At 37.0% G+C, this 22,205-nt stretch overlaps 1 protein-coding gene and 2 long non-coding RNA genes across 3 annotated transcripts in view; 2 read left to right on the top strand and 1 right to left on the bottom strand.

Moving 5' to 3' along the window:
- FGF14 (fibroblast growth factor 14) overlaps positions 1-22,205 on the top strand; it is a 703,287-nt gene that overhangs the window by 13,986 nt on the left and 667,096 nt on the right. The gene's annotated exons all lie outside the window — the stretch shown is intronic.
- LOC105505872 lies at positions 12,497-18,688 on the bottom strand. Its single transcript, XR_001000829.1, has 2 exons — positions 18,579-18,688; positions 12,497-12,826 (listed from the first exon to the last, which is right to left on the bottom strand). It is a non-coding gene; the product is annotated as an uncharacterized LOC105505872 (long non-coding RNA).
- The window catches only part of LOC105505874, a 78,952-nt gene continuing 75,653 nt past the window's right edge, over positions 18,907-22,205 (top strand). Inside the window, exons 1-2 of the long non-coding RNA XR_001000831.1 lie at positions 18,907-19,039; positions 19,667-19,836. This is a non-coding gene — a long non-coding RNA (uncharacterized LOC105505874). The remainder of the gene's footprint in view (positions 19,040-19,666; positions 19,837-22,205) is intronic.

Here is a 22,205-nt window from a genome sequence, read left to right as displayed (position 1 = left end):
TCTTCAAGATGTACTGAACGACTTTGTAGTACTGACATACTCTTCTAAGCATTTTATTTCCCTGCAAAATGATGTTTTCTACATTGAGTACACGTGGACACAAAGAAGGAAACAACAGACCCCAGGGACTACTTGAGGGTGGAGAAAGGGAGGAGGATGAGGATCTGAGGATCAAAAAACTACCTATGGGTCAGATGCGGTGGCTCACGCCTGTAATCCCAGCACTTTGAGAGGCTGAGGCATGTGGATCATGAGGTCAAGAGATTGAGACCATCCTGGCCAACGTGGTGAAAACTCGTCTCTACTAAAAACACAAAAATTAGCCACGCATGGTAGCATGCGACTAGTCCCAGCTTCTCAGGAGGCTGAGGCAGGAGAATCGCTTGAACCCGGGAGACAGAGGTTGCAGTGAGCCGAGATTGCACCACTGCACTCCAGCCTGGCAACAGAGCGAGATTCCATCTCAAAAAAACCCAATCCCCCCAAAAAAAGCCAAACAAAAAAAACTGCCTATGGATACTATGCTTATTACTTGGATGAGAAAATAATCTGTACACCCAACCCCTGTGATACACACTATTTACCTACATAACAAACCTGCACATGGACCTCTGAACCTAAAATAAAAGTTTTAAAAAATAAAAATAAAACATGATGTTTTCTAGCATAGCACTGCAACTAAGAAGGACTAAAAATGTCATAGACTGTTTGGATATAAAGAATTTTTTTTTTTTTTTTTTTTTACCAGTTTGGCCCATAATTTTTTCTGTAAGAATTCCAGTATGCTGCTGTGGCTGTAGTATTGATCATATGTTTTACTAACCTTTATGATCATTGCCTGGAGGAGATATGCATTAAGGACCAGTTGTCTAAAAGCACAACTTTTAGAAATAATTTTTGCTTTCCTATTCTTTTCTGTTAAAAAATTTGAATTGTGTTTCAAGGGGTCAGTATCTGTCTCCTGGATGTTTGAGTGCTTAAGAATGACACAAAATTTATAAAGTGATATTTTAAGGAAGGTAACTTTTGTGAAAATAAGAGCAACTAAATTATTAATGGCTATCCAAACTTTATAAAAATGTAACTAATAATGCCTTATTCTCAGCAGTTGCAATTTCTTTGATTTAGAACTAGGATCCTTATTAGAAATCATAGTTTATAAGACTAGTATTTATAGGGCCAGAAGCATGATTCATAGAAGAAGGGGAAGGGGTCCATTTTAGGTGATGATACCAGTAGTAGACATACTGTGGTGGGAGCAAATTGGCAGCACAAACCCGAATTCTGTCATTTTCGTGGGTGAGCGAGTAGTGATTTAATCAAACTTTTTGCATTGAGTGTGAATGCAATAGACAGCTGCACAGTACTAAATCCTGCAACATTAAATACAAGGTTTGAATTTTGTATGAACATAACTTTGAATGAAAAAGTAAAATGTACACCCTTTCCCTGTAAAGGTGCCACTTCAGAGTCACGAACCAATCTGTGTCATATGGAAATGTGCACAATTTCCTACCCAGCCTCTCTGGTGCCAACTAACTTGTATTTCTGAGAGCCTGAGGAGGGGAAGTTAGGGTCATTCAGTTCACTGTGCGTCTCACTTTTTTATTATTGAAACCTGAAGGAGGCATTGTGTCTGCGTATCTTGATAACTGTTTTTGCCTAACTATGCTTTTTCCTTTTAATGTTACAGTTGTAACGTAAGACAAATCTTTGACCATTTTTTATGGAGCCTTTCAAATTTATAATTGGTAGAAATACTTTTAAATATTATTGTAGGGGCCAGGCACAATGACTCACGCTTGTAATCCCAGCACTTTGGGAGGCTGAGGTAGGCAGATCACTTGAGGTCAGGAGTTCGAGACCAGCCTGGCCAACAAGGCAAAACCCTGTCTCTACTAAAGATATAAAAATTAGCCTAGCTTTGTGGCGCACACCTATAATTCCAGCCACTTGGGGGGCTGAGGCAGGAGAATCGCTTGAACCCAGGAGGTGGAGGTTGCAGTGAGCTGAGATTGCTCCACTGCACAGAGCAAGCCTCTGTTTCATAAAAAAAAAAAATTACTGTATATTTTGTTGGGAGCTATTCTTATCTCTCCCCCCTTTAGAATTACAAGAAAATTAAGGAAAATAATAGTTAATACTGTTAATAAATATGCCAGTGTAAGTTTAAGGAACTTCAAAAATTATATGAAAGTGACGTTCAGGTAATACACATTGTATTTATTTCCTAAATGATATATTACATTATGGCAAAATGCCTGTATTTTAAGCTGCTAAATAGAGAAATACTGCTTTAACACAGTACGTTACAGGTTAAATTGTAGTTTGAGTTTTCCCAATTTTAAAGGCAAATACAAAGCAAGTTGAATGTATTTATGGGTGTGCATGTATGCCAGACAGTTAGCTTGGGACAAAATTCTGAGTGTTTGTGCACTTACCCCATCTGTTGGCCATTAGAATCTTTCACCCAAGAGAGCTACTCAGAAAGGATTGATATTAATAGTAATTTGAAAACAGTAATAAATAGCTCAGAAGTGGGTTCAGTACAAAAATAACTTTTCATATTTTAAATTTGTGATTTTGAAAATAAAAAATGATATTTCATATCCACATCAGTTCATTTCATGGCTTTCAAGTAGCTTTTGTTGAGATTATTTTAAATTAAAATTTAAATGCTGAGATCTACAGAATCTGATGTCATTGCAGAACAAGACATTTTTAAGCATGTCTGTTTCCTGTATCAGGTTTACTAGTCGGGCATCTTGGTTGTTGGTATTTATTTATTGGTACGGTATAACCAGCTATTACTTACTTCTTCTCACAAGTAAGTAAGCCACATAGACAACTTAGAAGTAAGAGTTGGAATCTTCAGACATGTGGTATATTTAAGTCACAGTATAGGTTCTTCTATAGGTTCAGGGTTGTCTGATACCATGATTTTTCTGTATACTAGCAGGTATTAGATGAAAGGCAGAAAATAAGATGCAAAAGAAAAAATATGTAGTCAATAGGTCTTTAGGCCATTCAGAACTTCACAGGGAGGAAACAAAAAACGTTCTGAATAATTCTGTTGGCTGTTGTCTCCATATGGTCATTGCAGGAGTTTTAACATATCCTATATAATTGATTTCTATTGTATGTGGTTAGACATACTTGACAATAGTTGCCAATACTTTTACCTTATAATCTCTTAAGGACTGCTATGACTCTTTCATATCTCCTTATTAATCTTTTATCTAAAAGAACAAAAGGTGAAAATCTCTGGTTTAGGTGCTGTCCTGCATTATGTTTTGTTTATTTTGTTTGTTTGTTTTTAGTTTTCCTTTAGATACTTTGTAAGCAGAGAGGAGATTCAAAGGCTTTGATTCCAAGACTTCCTTAAAATTAATCAACTTGTGATCACTTTGAGAGCTGATCTCCAAGTTGATCAGAAGCAATGGTTTAATAAAGCAGTAAACAAAATATGTAGACTGTGGCATGTATCTGTAAGGGTAACATTTAACATTTTTTTTCTGATTAATATTGTAGGGTACCATAATATAGAGTAATCTTTCATTTTTGTGGCTCTGATGCTATAGGGCTCAAGAGGAGGGCATGGCAGGCTTCCTGCGGGGCATAACATTTTGACTGAGTCACAAAGAATGATATGAGGATTAAGTCAGGTAGGAAAGGCACAAGGTAATTGTTCAAGAAAGAGGAAACAGTAAACCTTAAACATTTTTAGGGGCATAAGAGAGTGTGGTAAGTACCAAGAATGACAAGTATAGATAAATGAGGGATAGGAATTTGAGTTGATTTGCCTTCCAGTAGATATAATGATATGTGAAATCTGAGAGTTTTGCCTTATCAAGAATATTTATCTTTTGTATCTCCCAAATATACCTCTAGTAGTTCTTTATCGTGTAATACAAGAGACAGGTTTGCAGCCATTTTTTTATTTGCCACACCTGATAGATAATAGTCTCATGTTTAATGAACTTTTATAAATATTTTTTCCTGCCCACAAGTTTTAACTTCCCTTTTTCGCTACATCTCAAAAAATAATATTATAAATCAGGTAACAAAAATGCTACTAGAAAAATCGTTTTGAATATATTTTGATTATAGAAAAAACAAACATTGAAAAACACTGAAACTTTTTTATTATTAACAAGTTACTTGAATAACATCTTGCATCTGATCATGGCATGTGAGTGATGGGGCACTGTGACTGAACTGATATTAGATTTTAACATATGACAGTTGGTCTCCTTTTAAAAAAAGATACTGAAATTTTTTTGTAATATTTTTAATGTGTGATATCCTATTTCAGATAGTTGATTCAACACCCAAGCCTTCCTGAATTCCTTCTACATGAAGGACAGTGTGCTTGGTCCCGTGGGTGATACATGAATCAGACAGGATCTTAAGCTTTCCAAGGGAATTAGAGGGCACTGGAAAGTTGGATAAAGATGTAGAGTTGCTGGGGATGGTCAATCCTGGAGCTAAAGCAGTGATTGATAGAGGTGGAGGATTAAACGGATCCATCCTCATTCCCCCTTTTTCTCCCATTCCCTTTCTCTCCTTGTCACTGCCAGTCATGGCAGGAGATTCTACTCATTGGACCAGATTAGGAATAGATTTGGACTAGAATATTTCCAAACAGAATGAAGAGTACATGGCTGTCCTTAGATAGCATTTGATAAGTTGGGTACATTTGTAAGTTGAAAAGATAGTAATATGATAAAAATAGTAATAGCTATTACTTCTATAAAGTAAGTTATAACTAGAAATTGGTTTATTGTCCAACAAAGCTGATTGACAATGCCTTTAGGGCCTTTGTGCATTTTTTCTTTTAAATATGCTTGCTTGACCACAAATTAACATATTTGTTTCATGAATAATAAAACAACCTTAAATAACTTTTTTGTTATATAAAAAATCTAAAGTAATTTGTGATAACAATTCAATTATAGTTGTAATTGCATTTCTTAAACCCAGATTGAGTTATAAATCTCACTTTTATAACAGCTTTATTGAAATATAATTAATATACCATATAATTTACCCTTTTTAAAGTATACAATTCAATAGTTTTTAGTATATTCACATAGTTGTACAACCATTACCATTATTCAATTCTAGAATGTTTTCATCAACTTTAAATCCCATAACCTATTAGCAGTAACTCTCTATTTCCCCATCCCCTATCCCCTGGCAACCACTGATATGCTTTCTATGTCTTATGAATTTGCTTGTTCTAGATATTTCATATGAATGGAATCATTCAATATGTAACTTCTTTTATTTAGAATAATGTTTTCAAGGTTCAAGCACGTATCAATATTTCATTTTGTTTCATTATTCTATAGTATTCTACCATGTGGATATATCCATTTTTTAAATTCATTCTTCAGTTGATAGACATTTGGGTTGCTTTCATTATTTTGCTACTATAAATAATGCAGCTATGAACATTTATGTATACACTTTTACATGGACATATGTTTCAATTCTCTTGGGTATGTAACTAGCAATAGAATTACTAGGTCAGATGACAATCTATGTTTAACATTTTGAGTGACCACCAAATTTTTATCAAAACAGCTGCTCATTTTACATTCACTCTAGCAATGTATGAGGGTTCTAATTTCTCCATATCTTTGTCAACACTTATTATGATCTGTGTTTTTGATTGTAGTAATTTTGGTGGATGTGAAGTATGTCATTGTGGATTTGATTTGCATTTCCTTAGTGACTAATTATGTTGAGCACCTTTTTGGTGATTACGGACCAGTTGTATGTCTTCTTTGGAGAAATGTCTACTCAAATTATTTGCCCATTTTTAATATGGTTGTCTTTTTATTTTTGAGTTGTAAGAGCTCTTTTTGTATTCTGGATACAAGTTTCTTATCAAGTATATGATTTAGAAGTATTTTATCCCATTCTGTGGATTTTCTTTTCACTTTCTTCATGGTGTCCTCCAAAGCACAAAGTTTTTAATTTTGTTGAAGTCCAGTTTATGTGTTTATTCTTTTGTCACTTACATAGTTGGTATCATACCTAAGAAATCATTTACTAACCCAATATCATAAAGATTTGGTCCTAAGTTTTTCTCTGAGAGTTTTAGCCCTTATGTAGGTCTGTGATCTATTTTGACTTAATTTAGTAGATGTTGTGAGGTAGGGGTCCAACTTCATGCTTAAGCCTGTAGACATCTGATTTTTCAAGGAACATTTGTTGATAATCTCATGGGACATTACATTTCATTTTGAGTTGACATATAAGCAAAATACCTTTTTAACATTCTTAATTTGTTTTACCCAGGGACAATCTAAAAATGTCCTGGTGTTTCAAAGAAATAAATTATTGTATATCACATGAAATGATAACCGGGATACTGTAAACATTTTTGCTAACAATGCCTGCCTGCTTTTACTGTAGCTTAGCTTAGAACTTTTAAAAAATTAATACTCTTGTGAAACATTTAAGTACTTTCAAGAAATTAATACCCTCCTGAAACTAGAACATGTTTTAGCTCATTCAGGCTGCTATAACAAAATACCTTAGACTGGGTATTTATTTCTCATGTTCCTAGAGGCTGAAAAGTCCAAGATCAGTGCACCAGCAAATTCAGTGTCTGGTGACGGCTTGCTCTCTGCATCAAAGATGGTGCCTACTTCCTGCATCCTCACATGGCAGAAGGGAAGAACAATCTCCCTTGAGCCTCTCTTACAAAGGCACTAATCCCATTCCTGTGGGACAGCCCTCATGACCTAATCATTTCCTAAAGGCTCCACCTCTTAATATTAATTGCATTGAAGATTAGGTTTCAACATACTAATTTTGGGGGAATGCAGACATTTAGACCACAGCAAACACTTAGACTATTTGTAGATAATGGAATGAACAATTTTTATGTACAGATGGTTCCTGACTTAGAATGGTTTGTCTTACTATTACTCAACTTTACAATGGTGTGAAAGCAGTACACATTCAGACTGCCCATACAACCAGCCTGTTTTTTTACTTTAAGTACAATATTCAATAAATTGTATAAGATATTCAACACTTCATTATAAAATAGGCTTTGTGTTAGACAATTTTGCCCAACTGTAGGCTAATATGTGTTACGAACATGTTTAATGTAGACTGGGCTAAGGTAAGATGATTAGTTGGTTAGGTGTATTAAATGGATTTTTGACTTACAATATTTTCAGTTTACAGTAGGTTATTGGGATGTAACCCCATTGTAAGTTGAGGAGCATCTATATTTATCTTTGATTAAAAATTGTTCTGACTCTTTATCTGTGTTTATTTTTCAAAGCATAGGCATTTCATTAATACACTGACAATATGGTGCTATATTTACTTTTAATTTGTCTGCTTAGTTTTAAAGTTAAATGTAATGAAAGTCAGGATTCACTGTGAGATGTAAATTACACTTCTTGTATTTAAATTTATTCTGGTTTCCTTATTAAATATCTCTCGCAAAACATAAACATTCCTTGATTTGAATGTCATCTAAAGTTGTAACAGACCAGCCTCTCCTGCTGCAGCTCACTGTGCTTTGTTAGGAAAATACCCGATTCAGTAGATTAAAGCCCTGTCATCATAAGTAGGTAGAGCCTTCCTGAAGTAGCTAGACATTCTCAGGGTCAATCGTCTGAGAAAAGTTGCAGCCATGAACTTGAACCCTGAAAGTGGGAGTTAACTAGATAGCAAAAGGGACTTCATGCTCTGTCTCATACACTTCTTGGGTTTGGATCTTTAAATATATATATGCTAGATATAATTGGGCATTTGGGTCAGGTTAGAGCTGAATAGGGAGGCAGTCATGTGCTGAACTTTAAACTGAAAACAGGTAAACTGTATGCCAGATGATTCAGTTCCATGACATTCTATGATTACTTCCTTTGTATTATATCCAAATATTTGGTTATCTTGCATTTAAAGATTTCAGCCTTGCCTTGGCTGTGCTCTGAGAATTTAAGAAAAGGGATATTTACCTTTGCTTAAACCAGAGTATTAAATTCAGAGAATATTAAATTCAGAGCCTCACTCAGTATTCTCTCTTTTGAAACCATTGTTAGTGAGCTACCTAAAGGGGAAGATGAATCTGGAGGCTTGAATAAGGCTTTCAGAGACCTAGCTGACTTCCCAGTGAAAACTTTGGAGGCTCTTGGTTTATTTTCTTAAGGAAAATGGAAATTTTTCTCTTAAAAGATAAACCTTTTGTTTTATTATAGCAAAAAACATTTTCTTTTCAATTACATGGCCAGAAAAAAGTACAATTATGTGAGATGAGTTGCTTTACCTTTCTAACTTGTTTACTCATTAGATAAGTAAACAAAGTTGGCCTCAAACTTTAGAAGAGGGTGGACTTGTTAACATGAACATGTTAGCATATAGGTGTTCTTTTACCTTAATCTATATGCACATGAACTCCTGACCACAGGTGATCCACCCACCTCGGCCTCCCAAAGTGTTGGGATTACAGGCGTGAGCCACCACGCCCGGCCCATTATCTGTGCTAGAATATTAAGATACCTGCTTTTCTTGTATGTACTCTAGCATTAGTCATGTGTATATGCCGAAATGGATATTTGAAAATATTTTCTGGCTTTTATAATGTATGTATGTCACTTCATTTTTACTATTCTCTTCCCTAATTATTTACACCTAAAAATAATTATCTTAAAAACTTTGAGGTAAATTTTATGGTCGTTCCCATTCTCTGATGCTTTTTACTCTATTTATAAACGAACAAAGCACATATTAAAGCAACCTAAGTATTGAAGCCTTGGCTATGCTCTTGGTGATTCTGCTCACACCTGAACACTATAAATAGCCTGTCCTGTCAATTTTTTATATTCATGCAGATTGTAGCCTTTCCTTTATTCCTACTTGACTACTTTGTGCTCTGTCATTCACTTCTTTTTCTTAGGAAAAAAAAAGTGACCTAGATATTTGAAGTCTAACTTGAATTTGCCTTTTTCAAGGACCTCGTAGGAAACTCTCTGCTCCGTAAATAAGCATCCTGCCTTGGGTGGTAGAGAGGTTGGGCCCAATGAGCACATTTCTCACTGCAGGCTTCAGGTCACTGGGGCTGTTCCTCACACCTGGCACCAGCGGGCTTATGCCAGTGGCAGTAAACAACAAACTTCTCCCTTTCTTGGGAATGTTGGAAAACGTAGAATTCCAATGTGCTCAGAGAATATGGTTTAGGGAAACTCGCATGTGAAGATGACCTGATTCAAAATGTCAGTCAACTAATTAAATAATTGATTTCCTATTGAATATTTAATATCCCAGCAGCAATTAAATTTCATTTCAAGTTACTTCATACTTCCTTGGATATTTTGTTTATTTAGAATGTTACATAATTATAACAAGGGCTTTCTTTTTCCAGGAGAGGCAATGGGTGAAAGGCAATGAATGTCTTTAAGAGAGCTGTAGACTAGACTGTTGTATATGGAGGCCTGGACTATGGAGGCCTGGACTATAAAAGCCATGACGACATCATCAGTATCTGACTGATCATTGAAAACCTAGGAATGAATGAGGGCATGGAGGAGAGGCAGACAGTGGAAAGAAAAGAGCACAGAACAGGGTTGTATTAGTCTGTTCTCATACTGCTAATAAAGACATATCTGAGACTGGGTAATTTATAAAAGGAAAGAGGTTTAATTGACTCATGACTGGAGAGGCCTCACAATCATGACAGTGGTGAATGTGGAGCAAAGTCACATCTTACATGGTGGCAGGCAAGAGAGCTTGTGCAGGGGAACTGCCATTTATAAACCATCAGATCTCGTGAGACTTACTCACTACCATGAGAACAGTACGGGGGAAACCGCCCCCAGGATTCAATGATCTCCACCTGGCTTCACCTTTGACACGTGGGGATTATTACAATTCAAGGTGAAATATGGGTAGGGACTTACTCCATTAGTTAATGAAATAATGGACCCAGCTAGGCTTTTTATTGACAGTAGAACCAGCAGATTTATTCCTTAAAATTTGGATGTCAGGCCGGGCGCGGTGGCTCAAGCCTGTAATCCCAGCACTTTGGGAGGCCGAGATGGGCGGATCACGAGGTCAGGAGATCGAGACCATCCTGGCTAACACTGTGAAACCCTGTCTCTACTAAAAAATACAAAAAACTAGCCGGGCGAGGTGGCGGGCGCCTGTAGTCCCAGCTGCTGGGGAGGCTGAGGCAGGAGAATGGTGTAAACCCGGGAGGCGGAGCTTGCAGTGAGCTGAGACCCCGTCACTGCACTCCAGTCCGGGCGACAGAGCAAGACTCCGTCTCAAAAAAAAAAAAAAAAAAAAAAAAATTTGGATGTCAATGTGGAGATGTACTTTAGATACTACCGCTTCAAAATTAACAGTTTTTTTCATTTCAGTTAGGTTTGAACTCAAGAAGATACTTTCAAAGAAAATATATATTAGTACAGCCTGTTCTTTTGGTTATGATTTTTGATTTTACATGTACAGTTTTAAATTTGTTGTTGATCTTTTTAAGGAACAAGATTGGAAAAGCAAACAAGACAGATAGCTTTTATTGATACTTTAATTGCTGATTTGGGGTTGGGTTCTCTTGAGACTAGAGTTTTTTCTTGCATGAAAAGAAACTCACATGAATATTTTTCCTTACTGGCATTTGGAAGATATAACCTAAAATAGAAACTAAAGTTTATATTTAAAATTGTAGCCTCCTATATAAGCAGTCTTATTTATTGAATTTCAAGTATTCATTTTATTTCACTCAGAAGGTGGGTTTTATATGTGTAATTTTTATTTTTTTATTTATAAAGCCTTGCCTAGTCTTCTACATCACTGTTATTAAATAACGGTAAATTGAGTCAAAGAATTTTTCCCCAGTCATTAATTTACTACAAAGTCTTATACTTTCAGTTAAAACATTTTATTATTTGTATTACACTATATGCTGGCTGATTTGATCACCGCTGTGACTTGTACACTGTGCTAGAAATTAGAGTACAGGAGCACAAAATACTTAATCCTGGCTCCAGCTGAGCATCTGCCCCTAGATCGATGCTGCCTAGTAGTGAAGATTAAGACAGTATGGATGTAGATTTCATTCGTGGGTGTAACTGGCAGCAGGGCTGTTTTTACCAGCATGAGTGACCTTTCCTATCACGATGTGTTTCCAATTCCATTTGGGTACAGTGAGCTGAAATGATTGGCCAGATGTTATGGCTCATTTATCTAAAGTCTCCCTTTAACTCTAGTTGTGTTACATTGCTCTGTCTTTTTGAACTCTGTTTTGTTTAGTTCAAACAAACAAAAAGTTTAGTCACCTGAAGCAGAATTTAGCAAATGTGTATTTATTAATTGAAATTCTCTCACATCTCAAATATTCTTTATCTTGCAGAATCAGCATAATTCACTAGCAAGCTTGTATTTTTATGAAATTCTTTCAAGTTATTGGAAATTTAGTTAAAATTGCAGAAACTACCAATATCTCTTGAATCACTTAAAAATTTACTTTAGCCCTTAATTGAAAAACCGGTAGAAGAAATTGATTTGGTTTTGTATAATGTAATTCCTTTTGGTGAATGTTTAGTGAGGCTAAATAATCTGACACATCTGCTTACTGACATATATATATTTTATATGTAAGATATATATTTAAAATATATGTGAAATATCACCTGAAACTTTAAAATTTACTTTTACTTGTATTATTCTTCAATAAAATGAATAAGGTATGGACTTTTGCACTGATAAAAAGCATACTTCTGCCGGCCTTTCTCCTTCACAGCTGAACATAATCACTTAAATGAACCATCATGCACTTAGACTTCAGATATATTCCCCTTACTTTTGTAGTACCACCGTTTGTGCCCATTAAATCGTAAGTTCCAAAAAATCTGACTCTGGCTGACTCATTAATAAATGTTCAGTACCCACAGGAGTGTTTTGCCGACAGGAGATGCTCAGTATATTTTTAATAATTGAATTGTTCATTTTAAGGTCTCTTCAATAGATAGTCAGAACCTGAAAGAGAAGTATAAATAATAGCAACATCTTCTTTGTACTTTGAAACTACATCTAGGAAGAGTGACTGTAACGATGTATTCCTGATTTGTATCTCCGAAGACATTTCAGGTCTGTTCTAGTAGGATGTCATAGTAGGGTCACATGTACAATTAAACGTAGACTTTCAGAGTTGAAGGGATCCTGAAATGTCATTATTCCAGCTTTCCATCCAATGCTTGAGTTCCTTCGATAGCAGTTGTTCTCAACTTTTGCTGTATATTAGAATGAGTTGGGGAGGTTTAAAAATCCCAGTGCTCAGGCCCCGTCTCAGCCCACTTGTATAAGAATTTCCAGGGGTGAGACCTAAGCATTGATATTTTCTTAGAACTCCATAGGTGATTCCAGTGCGCATTCAAGGTAGAGAGCCATTGTTCTACAAAATCTCTGCAAAATATTTTTCCAATCTAATTGAACTCCTCTGAAGATGAGCACCTCACTACCAAAGTTTGACTTGTGTTTATTCCATTTATTCAAATAGTAACTTACTTATAAGTGTGTTTAAATTGTAAGCTGGCTAAATGAAATAACACAAATCAAGCTCACCAATTTTAATACTCAGCTGTTGATAAACAACCCTGAAGAGTGACATTTACATTTGAATTATCTTCTTTGAAGTAGCATTGCAGCACTTCTGAATGACTTCCAAAAGGCTGATCATAAAATCAGTTCAATCATTTTCAAATTTTACTTTAGCAGCAATGAAGTTATTTGGTATGACTCAGATGAACAGTCTGCTCTATCCTGGAGTTATTATGGTCATTTCATTTTCTGCAACCTGGGGAAACAGACAAGGGATGAGCAGACTTGTTTTTACGTGTACCTTACAGATTTACCTTACAGTGTTTATGGTTAAGAGTTAGGTAGGCACCTTTAGAAATGTGCTAGCTTCACAGGAAGGTAATTTACCCTGTAGACAATTTTAAATATACTGAAATAATTGAGTGAAATACTGAAGGCTTGGTTTTATAAAGCTCTTTGATTTTAGAGAAGAATTTTCAGAGAAAGCGCCATGTGACCACACGCACAAACACACAAACCTGTATTCTTGCTTAGGAGCTTATCTGTCCTGAGACCATCCACCTGTATGTCAGCTCTTTTGAGCACCTTTACATTTCTTTTGGTTCTTTAGTAGGACCTGGCTGCTAAAAGTCAGCATATGACGTAACTGATAAATACTTAAGTAGTTCTAGGGTCCTAAGAGCTGTGTTTGAGTTTCACCTCCCTTCCTACTCATGGTGTAGCCTTGGGCAAATTATTAGTTTCAGCCTTAGTTTCCCTATTTTTACAGTAGAAAGAATGCCATATATCTTGTAGGAATGTTATGAGGATTTATAAAAATAATACATATAAAACTTCACAGTAGCCCCTTCATTATAGAAAGGGCTCATGGACTTAAATTTTGTGATACATTAGAATACCAGCATTGCTGGGCATACTACGATGATAATACATTTTCCTTTTTTTTCCCTACAGTAGTAGGAAAAAATCCTGAGGCTAGTTCTTTAGAGAACATCATCTTTATGCTCCTTTATAAAAAACTATTCTGAGACATGATCTTAGATTGTTCCTTTACCAAAATGAGTTTCCTCTTGGAAGTCCTAATGCTTCAGCACATGGATAAGCATGGGTCTCTTTAAGGATATAGAGGATAGGGGATGGTTGAAGCCCCTCGATTTTCTCTGGGGAACCAGGAACGCTAGCCTTTCTAGTAGCATACATCAACCAAGACTTTCCTGGCACGTCTTCATTGCTAGTCTTCTTGTCTGTTACTTTGTAGAGTTGCCAGATAAAGGACAGCCATTTAAATTGGAATTTCAGATGAAGAACTAGATTTCTGTTAGTATAAATATGCCTCAAAGGCTGCCTGGGACTTTTATATTTATTCATTATTTACCTGAAATTAAAATTTAACTGAGCATCCTGTAGGTTTCTTAGTTTTTCTGAATCTGACAACCCCTACCTACATGCTATGTAGGAATTTTGGGGTTAGATGTTGGGCAGGTTTTATCCTAAAGTAATATATTACTATTTTTGAATGAAGTAGAGAGGAATACTTTGTAGTAAGTGAAAAGGGTAAATTATAGCATTAAAATGTCTTCATTGGTTAAAATACTACAAATGTAATTGTTACAAATTAATATCAATAAATAAAAGTAGACAATGATGATCCACATAGAAGAACATCTTCCTACTTATCTAATCCCAAGAACTTAAGGGAATCTTGAACCTAAGCATCTTCCAACTACATACTTAAGGCATATTAAAGAGAATGTATGATAGTATAAGTATATCCTTTTTAAAGAAAGTCTGAAATTAAAAAGGGTTGAAGTGTGATTATTCTTTAAGACATGTACAATCATTTTATTTACATGTATTTTACATATATGTTAGTGTAGCAATTCCTAATTACTCTATAACACACTGAATTCTCCCTTCTGTAAACTTGTAAAGCATTTACTTTGTTATTCATTTATTCATATTAAGTAAGAACCTCCATGTACCAAGAATTGTGCTGAGTGCTAAGGATATAAAAATAAGAGCAAATCTCTGTCCATGTGGAGCTCATCATACAGCTCTGGAAACAGATACAATATTGACATTATAATGCAACGTGACAAGAGCTATAACAATGAAATGAATTGCTTCTAAGATCCAGAAAAAGTAGTCTGATGGAGGCTTCACTGGAGAAGGGGACATTTAGACTGGATTTTCTAGGACTAAGAAGCAAATGAGGCTATTTTAGGCAGAGAAGGAGAGAGAGAGATAATGAGTAAAAAAGAATAAAAAAAACAACAACCCTCAAACCCAACACCCCAGCCTGTGAAATAACCTGCTGTAACTTGGAACTAGTGAGAAGACAGCATGGGGAGGGCTACCCTGGAAATAGGGTAGAATGTAAAGAGTTGGCGATTCGATTTAAAGACAGGCAAGAGGAACCCATGAAGAACAGTTTGTATCAGGTTATAAATTCTGTTTTTATTGTATAGTCAACAGGGTTTTGAATAAGACTGAGGCCTTAACTCATTAAGACCTAATTGTTTGTTTCAGGAATATATCTGGAATTTGAAATAACACGCGGCCAGAAATTGTTGCAGTAGTTCATGGGATACATGAGGACAAAAGGAATAGTGTAGTTGCACTAAAAGTGGAGAGATCTTGAATGTGAGACATTTCTCAGTTAGAATTATTAGGATTTGAACAATTTTTCTGTTTTTTTTTATTTTTTATTTTTTGGTATGAGGAAGAAGGTATGAGGATAAAAAGTAGGGATAGTTCATGTATGTGTGTGTTATTTCCCTAAGGCCTTAAGGTCTTTAGAGGCAGGGTCTCTCTCCTAACAAAAAATAGTCAATACAGTCTTGTTCAATTTAAACCAGAAACATAAAATGTTTAAGATGGGTGTATTTGTATGTCAGTACTTCATTATTATTTTGACAAATCTAGTCGGTATTACAAGAATAACAGGATGCACATTGGCAAACTCATTTTTTTCCCACTTAGTTAAATAAAATAATCCAGTTGTGTGACATATAATGATTTTATCAACATTAACCTTTGTCTTTGATAACTTCTGCCCTGTGATTGTTATCGTTTACTTTAAAATATGATCATGGCCAGGTGTGGTGGTGTATGCCTATAATCCCAGCTACTCAGGAGGCTGAGGTGGGAGGATCAAGACCAACCTGGAAACATAGGCTCCATTTCATAACAAACAAACAAAAATGTTTGTATCAAAACATCACATGTACCCCATAAATATATGTATCTATTATGTACCCATAATCATTACAAATTTAAAAAATAAAAATATAATAATGTATAGTTCTTTTCATTTCTTTAATGTGTCAATGTAATTGTTCTTTGGTGCCAGGCATAGTGGCATGCAATTGTAATCCCAGCACGTTGGGAGGCCAAGGCAGGAGATCACTTGAGGCCAGGAGTTCAAGACCAGCCTTAGCAATATAGTGAGACCCTGTCTCTACAAAAAATTTAAAAAATTAGCTGGGCATGGTGGCATATGTCTGTCATTCTAGCTCCTGCGGAGGCTGAGGTGGGAGCATTACTTGAGCCTGGGCGGTTGAGGATGCAGCGAGTTGTGATTGCAGCACTGCACTCCAGCTTAGGCAACAAAGCAAGACCTTGTCTCAAAAAAAAAAAAAAAAAAAAGATTTGTTCTGTTTGATAGTTAAAGAATTCAATGCTGGATAAGTCTAAGATAGACCAAATTGTGGACTTTGAATTCATAGTTTTAGCTTTGTCGCTCAGCGTTGAAATCATAAAACCTGCAACAAAGAAGCAACAAACAGTGATGCTTTATATGTAAGGACTTTCTTGTTCCAAGAAATGTATCACTTGATATACAACACAATGTACTAGTTAAATGTAACATAAATTATATATTCCTATGCATTATTTTTCTGTTTATATATATTTTTATACTAAAAAATGCTATTTGTGAGTTGAGTTTTACATGGATGTATTAAGGGAAGCACACCAGTTGATGAGGTCTTGTGTGAAGTCTTTAAACACACCCAAACTCTAAGGCGGCAATGAATAACCTTGAACAGGTAAGGAGCCAGGTGTCCCTAGGGTAGGGAGAAAGTGTGACATGGTAACATCCCTTTGGATAATGTCTGCAGCCAGATCCTGTGTCACCATGACTCAGCATCACACAGACATTGATTGCACAGCACAAGGAATACACAGGAAGCAAAGCTGGTCTGTCACATGGCAATTAGTTTGAGACACCACACCTGTATTCCTACCACGCATGTCATTCCCCCATATCTTTGGCTACCACAGAGGAAAGCAGAATGGATCTGGGCAATTTATTGTCTTACTTTTACTGAGGAGAGGGAGAGCAGGAGAATGCATACTATTCCACTTTTTCTTTGCTGCAGTGGGCATGTTGGTCATTGCTGGGAGCCCTTCAGTGAAGGAAAGTTACAGAACACCAAAAAGTGTCAGGAGCTTCCATGTGGCTGAAAAACCACATTCCATGGACATCAGCCAGTATTCTAGTGTTAGGCTGTGACTTAGGCATGTAACTGGGCCAACGATTGCAGTTTTGCATGGAAAAAGCACACATGATTAGTTTTTCAATGAGGAAGTAGACAAGTTGTACTAATCTGTTGACTGAGAGCTTATAATATACTCATGATGAAATCTCTCTGGAGCAAGTCCTATGAAACAGCGTAATGACTTGGCACAGGATGGCTGGATTTGCTTTAAAAAAATTCTTATTCATGTTTGTTTAGGTCCAAAGGATCCATTATACTTCAACTTTGTATGCTATTAAATTTAGAGATGACACAAGTCAGGACACATTTTACATAATTCTTTTGGTGGGACAAAAGCCCTGATAGAATAAGGTGGCATTTATGGGCCTTTAATATCAACATTACAGAAGAAGGGGAATTGCATTTTCTTTATATGTAAGAAAATAATGACTAGAGTAATTCTGAAATGAAATCATGGCATTATTGTCAGCATTGGTAAATCTTTTTAATTAAGCTATTATCATTTCTGTCATGCAGCTGCATTTAATGTCTTAAGTAGGCAACATGATATTTTCACAGGAATTATCAAATAAACTCAGTATGTTAGCTTCCCAGGGACTTGGAAGCTTTGAATATAGAGGAGGAGAAGGTCCGATGAGGCAAAAAAAGAGCTTCTGAACCCTCTATGGTCATAATTCCATGGAAAGAAGGAGAAGAAACTTAAATATTTGTTAACTCCTTACTGTCTGTTAAGATTTTTAATGTATTTTATTCCCTTTGATTTTGAAAGCAATTCTGTGAGTTGAATATTATTTCCATTTTTTTGCTAATGAGAAAACAAGCTCCTCAGAGAAGGTGAACAGAAACTGACATATTAAAACCCCTATCATGTAGGTACTGTGTAGGAAGTTGAGATATGTTTTCTCATTTAATTATCAAAATAAGTATCATTTTGTGAACATGAATTAAAATAGGCTAGATTATACTTTGGTAACAATTAGACCCAAAATTTCAGTGGCCTAATAATATAAAGGTTTATTTTTTGCTCACACAAAGTTGATTTTGATGCCAGGGGACTTCCCAAGCCAGTTCCTCCTGTGGTTCCTTGGCATTCGAGGCCAAGAGAAGGGAAGTAGCACCATGATGTGGTCACACTCCCTGGAATGAGGACCTCTTGCTTGTTGCTGCAGGGAAAAGTGACAGGAGAAGACTGCATGGGTTCTCAAGGCCTCAGCCTGGAACTTACGCACGTCCTCTTCCCTCTTAGCCCATTGTCCGGGATCTAGTCACATGGACTCACCACACAATGGGCAGGTTGGGAATCGCGAGGGAGAAGATGGATAGCAGTGACCCCAACTGGGTCTGCCACGGCACTGTCACCCCCATTTTAAAAATGAGAAGACTGAAGTTCAGAGAGGTTAGATTATGTTCCTTGATCACTTCCTTGGTGATCTGTAGACTTAGTTCCTGAAACTAGATCTCTCTCAGTCCAAAGAATCTGTTTTTTTGCCCTCTACTCCATCTCACCCCACACACACTCTGAGTAATTTGGTGGTTTGGAGTTAGGTATGGATCTGTGGTCTCCAGCCTTCACGATGGTTCCTGTCATCCTCACCTCCTGGGATTCATGCCCTTGTCGTTCCCTCTGTCAGTGAAGAGGGCTGACCTGTGTAACCAGTGTGGTATGTAACCAGTGTGGTATGTAACCACTGTGGCGTGTAACCAGTGTGGTGTGTAACCAGTGTGGTATGTAACCAGTGTGATATTGCAGAAGAGACAGTGTGATTCTGGGACTAGGTCATAAAAGACGGTGGTGTTTTCATGTGTCAGTGCTCTCTGTTGGATCACTTGCTCTGGGGAAAGCCAGCTGCCATCAGGTGGGGACACTAGAGCAGCCCCAGGGAGCCCCCATGTGGCAAGGAACTGAGAGCTGCTGCCAACACCAGGACCAATTTGCCATCCATGAGAGTGGGCCATCTCGGAAGTGGGTGAGTCAACCCAGGTCAGCCTTCAGATGGCTGAGCCTAGGCCAACATCTTGACAGCAAACTCATGAGAGACCCTGGGCTAGAACCACTCAACTAAGCTGCTCCCAAATAATTCTTGACCCACAGACATTGTGTGAGGTGATAAATGCTTACTGCCATTTTAAGAAGCTAAGTTTTGGGGTAATTTGTTATGTGGCAATAGATAACAATATAAACCTTTTTGGATTATTTCTTTGTGTTTTTCCCGCAACTCTGAGACAATTCCTACTTTTAACGGTGAGTTTTTAAGTCAGCTAAATGAGAAAGTAATTGCCACACAATGTTATTAAATTTTAGCTGAATACATCTTATTATTTACTTTAATCTTGTAGTTCTAGGCAAGCTCTGTGTGAAGGTCTATACTAAAAAATGATATACTCTGATCTAGTTCAGAAGGGAGAATTTTTAAAGTTTACTTTCCATCAAATGTGTATTTTTCCGTTTTAAGATATTACCTGCTTGAGGTTATTTTATACTTTAAATTACATCGTGAAGTTTTGAGAAAGAACAAGCCAAGTACATTTTTATTAAGAGTTTACTGTCAGGAGAAAGACAGAATCTAGAAGTAACTGCTTGCTTTTCTTGCAAGGAGGTTGTCAGTGTTTCAGTCAGTGCTTGCTGCTGAGGCAGGAGAGAATAATTGTGTAAAGAGGGGCTCCCGCAGTGCAGGACAGGAAGCCACCATGTGAGCACCACGTCCATGTGCAGGTCGCAGCACAGGCCTCATTATGTCCTGAATACCATGCCTCAGCATTTCATGTGAGTAGTCTTAGATTATTCATCAAAGAACAGGTTATGTTTATAAATATAATGGTTATAAGGAATATTATAATTCAGCATCTTGACCACTGGTACTGGTACAACATGTTATAATATACTGTGCGTTTAAGTTTTTCAATCACACATGATTTACTCTTTAATGTTGTACAATCTTTCTGAGATTATCTTTAAGCTGGGGAATCTTGTGTTTCCCAGGGTACCAGGAGGGGAAGACTGGGTATGAGTCAGTAGTCTATGAACTCCAGTGAAAGGCAGCAGGATACAATTTCTATTTGATTTAACATTCTCTTAATATCGCTGTTTTAATAACCTTGTGTTGGGTGAGATAAAATTTTCTTAATGAAAACCTTTTCACTAACCGTTGATGCCCATTTGCTCCCTACCCCCATTAACAAACACTTCACATATATACACTCTGAACTTTCTATCTTAGCTTACTTTTTGACAGTTGGGCAACTGACAGTGGAGACAACATTGTTTAGATCAAACAACGTATTATTATTATTATTATTTTTTTGTTGAGATGGAGTCTCGCTCTATTGCCCAGGCTGGAGTGCAGTGGCCGGATCTCACCTCACTGCAAGCTCCGCCTCCCGGGTTCATGCCATTCTCCTGCCTCAGCCTCCTGAGTAGCTAGGATTACAGGCGCCCGCCACCTCACCCGGCTAGTTTTTTGTATTTTTTTTTTAGTAGAGACGGGGTTTCACGGTGTTAGCCAGGATGGTCTCGATCTCCTGACCTCGTGATCCACCTGTCTCGGCCTCCCAAAGTGCTGGGATTACAGGCTTGAGCCACCGCGCCCGGCCCAAACAACGTATTATTGTTGGAAATATGGCTGTCTCATAGAAATACAGCCAATTCAGGGTAATAGTGACTATATATTATATTCACATATACAAATTTTGTAGGTCTACATATACAAAAATATAGACACATATACATTTCCACATATAACTATATATAAACAACTGTAACTGTAATTATAACTACACACACACACACACACACACACACACACACACACATAAACAGGTTGGAAGCAGGAGATCCCCAAGGAAGTGGAGGCTGAAATTCAGACATGGGGACCTTAGCAAGGTGAGTCAGACAGTGAGAACTGATGAGAGATTCCCTGAAGGAACATCTAACAGATTTTAGTGGACGAAGCAAAACAAAGAATCAAAGATAATGCAAAAGTTTCTAATGAAAAGTCATACTTTAACAAGCATGGGGAAATATAATTACAAACTTTTGATATACATAATAATTTTTATGAGTAGAATCCAGAGAGGTGGCTGCAGCAGGAATTACTGTCACCATTTTGTAAATGAAGAAACTGGCTCAAAGAATTTTGATTGATTTTTTTAAGGTTTCATAGTTAGTCGAGGATAAAGCCAAAATTGGAATCTGGGGGTTTTGACTTCAGATCTTTCCATTTCCATGGATTCCTCAACTGGAGGTCTGGGCGTGGCCCTCTAGGATCCATGCTGTGCTATGCTGTCATGCATAGGCTGTGTGTGTCTGTGGATTTTTCTGGTTAGAGGACCCAGACTTTGAGATTCTCAAAGGGGCTGTAACTCGATAGAGCTTAAGAACTTTGTTTCTCCCTAGTGACTGCCTGGCTCAAGGGACCAAAAGGATGATGAAATGAGAGGGATGGTCCTGCTGAATCATTAGATCATGGAAAAGTACATTCCCACAATGGAGAGACCTAGTTGTGTCAAGGGTCCTGATTGCGGGACAGAAAAGAGCAAGAGTGTTGGAAGTTAGGTAAATTTTTAGGGGAAAAATCTTACTTGGGGCTGGGCTAACTCTGCATCCCACTCAGGAAAACAGGTCGGACTGAACAGTTTAGGCCACATGGATGTTATGACTAAGCAATAGTTTCGCAGCTCGCCCATGTGCGTGTGCTTTCCAGTTTTTTGGACATTTCTCCCATAGACAGTTGTTCCTGTGCTCTGTTGCGTGCTGATGCTCAACTGCAGAGGAACCGAATGGAGAAGTTCAGAGAGACAGTGGTTTCTGACCACTGGCTGCGGTGCTCTGGATGGTGCCAGTGAAGGGTGGATGCCTTTTGTTGAAAACTCGCTTAGACTTTGTCATCAAGGTGTCTCTGCCATTTTGTAATCTAAAGTCAGATCTGTTTACACTTCATAAGTATTGTTGGGTTTACTTGGCAATATATAGAAATGTCTATTGAGAAGTCCTTCAATTGCCATAATTCGTTTTTTCTCAAGTGTAGTAAATAGGAAATATTCTTAAGCATGAAATAGTGAAGAGCTAAAGTGGGAGGGCTGGAATTTGAAACTGCCTGAACAAACTCAGTCTCTAGAAGAACTCCACTACTGTTG

The sequence above is a fragment of the Colobus angolensis genome, unplaced genomic scaffold (genome assembly GCF_000951035.1).
Source record: "Colobus angolensis palliatus isolate OR3802 unplaced genomic scaffold, Cang.pa_1.0 Scaffold13, whole genome shotgun sequence".
Classification (NCBI taxonomy): Eukaryota; Metazoa; Chordata; class Mammalia; order Primates; family Cercopithecidae; genus Colobus; species Colobus angolensis.
This window is presented reverse-complemented; position numbering and strand designations above follow the sequence as displayed.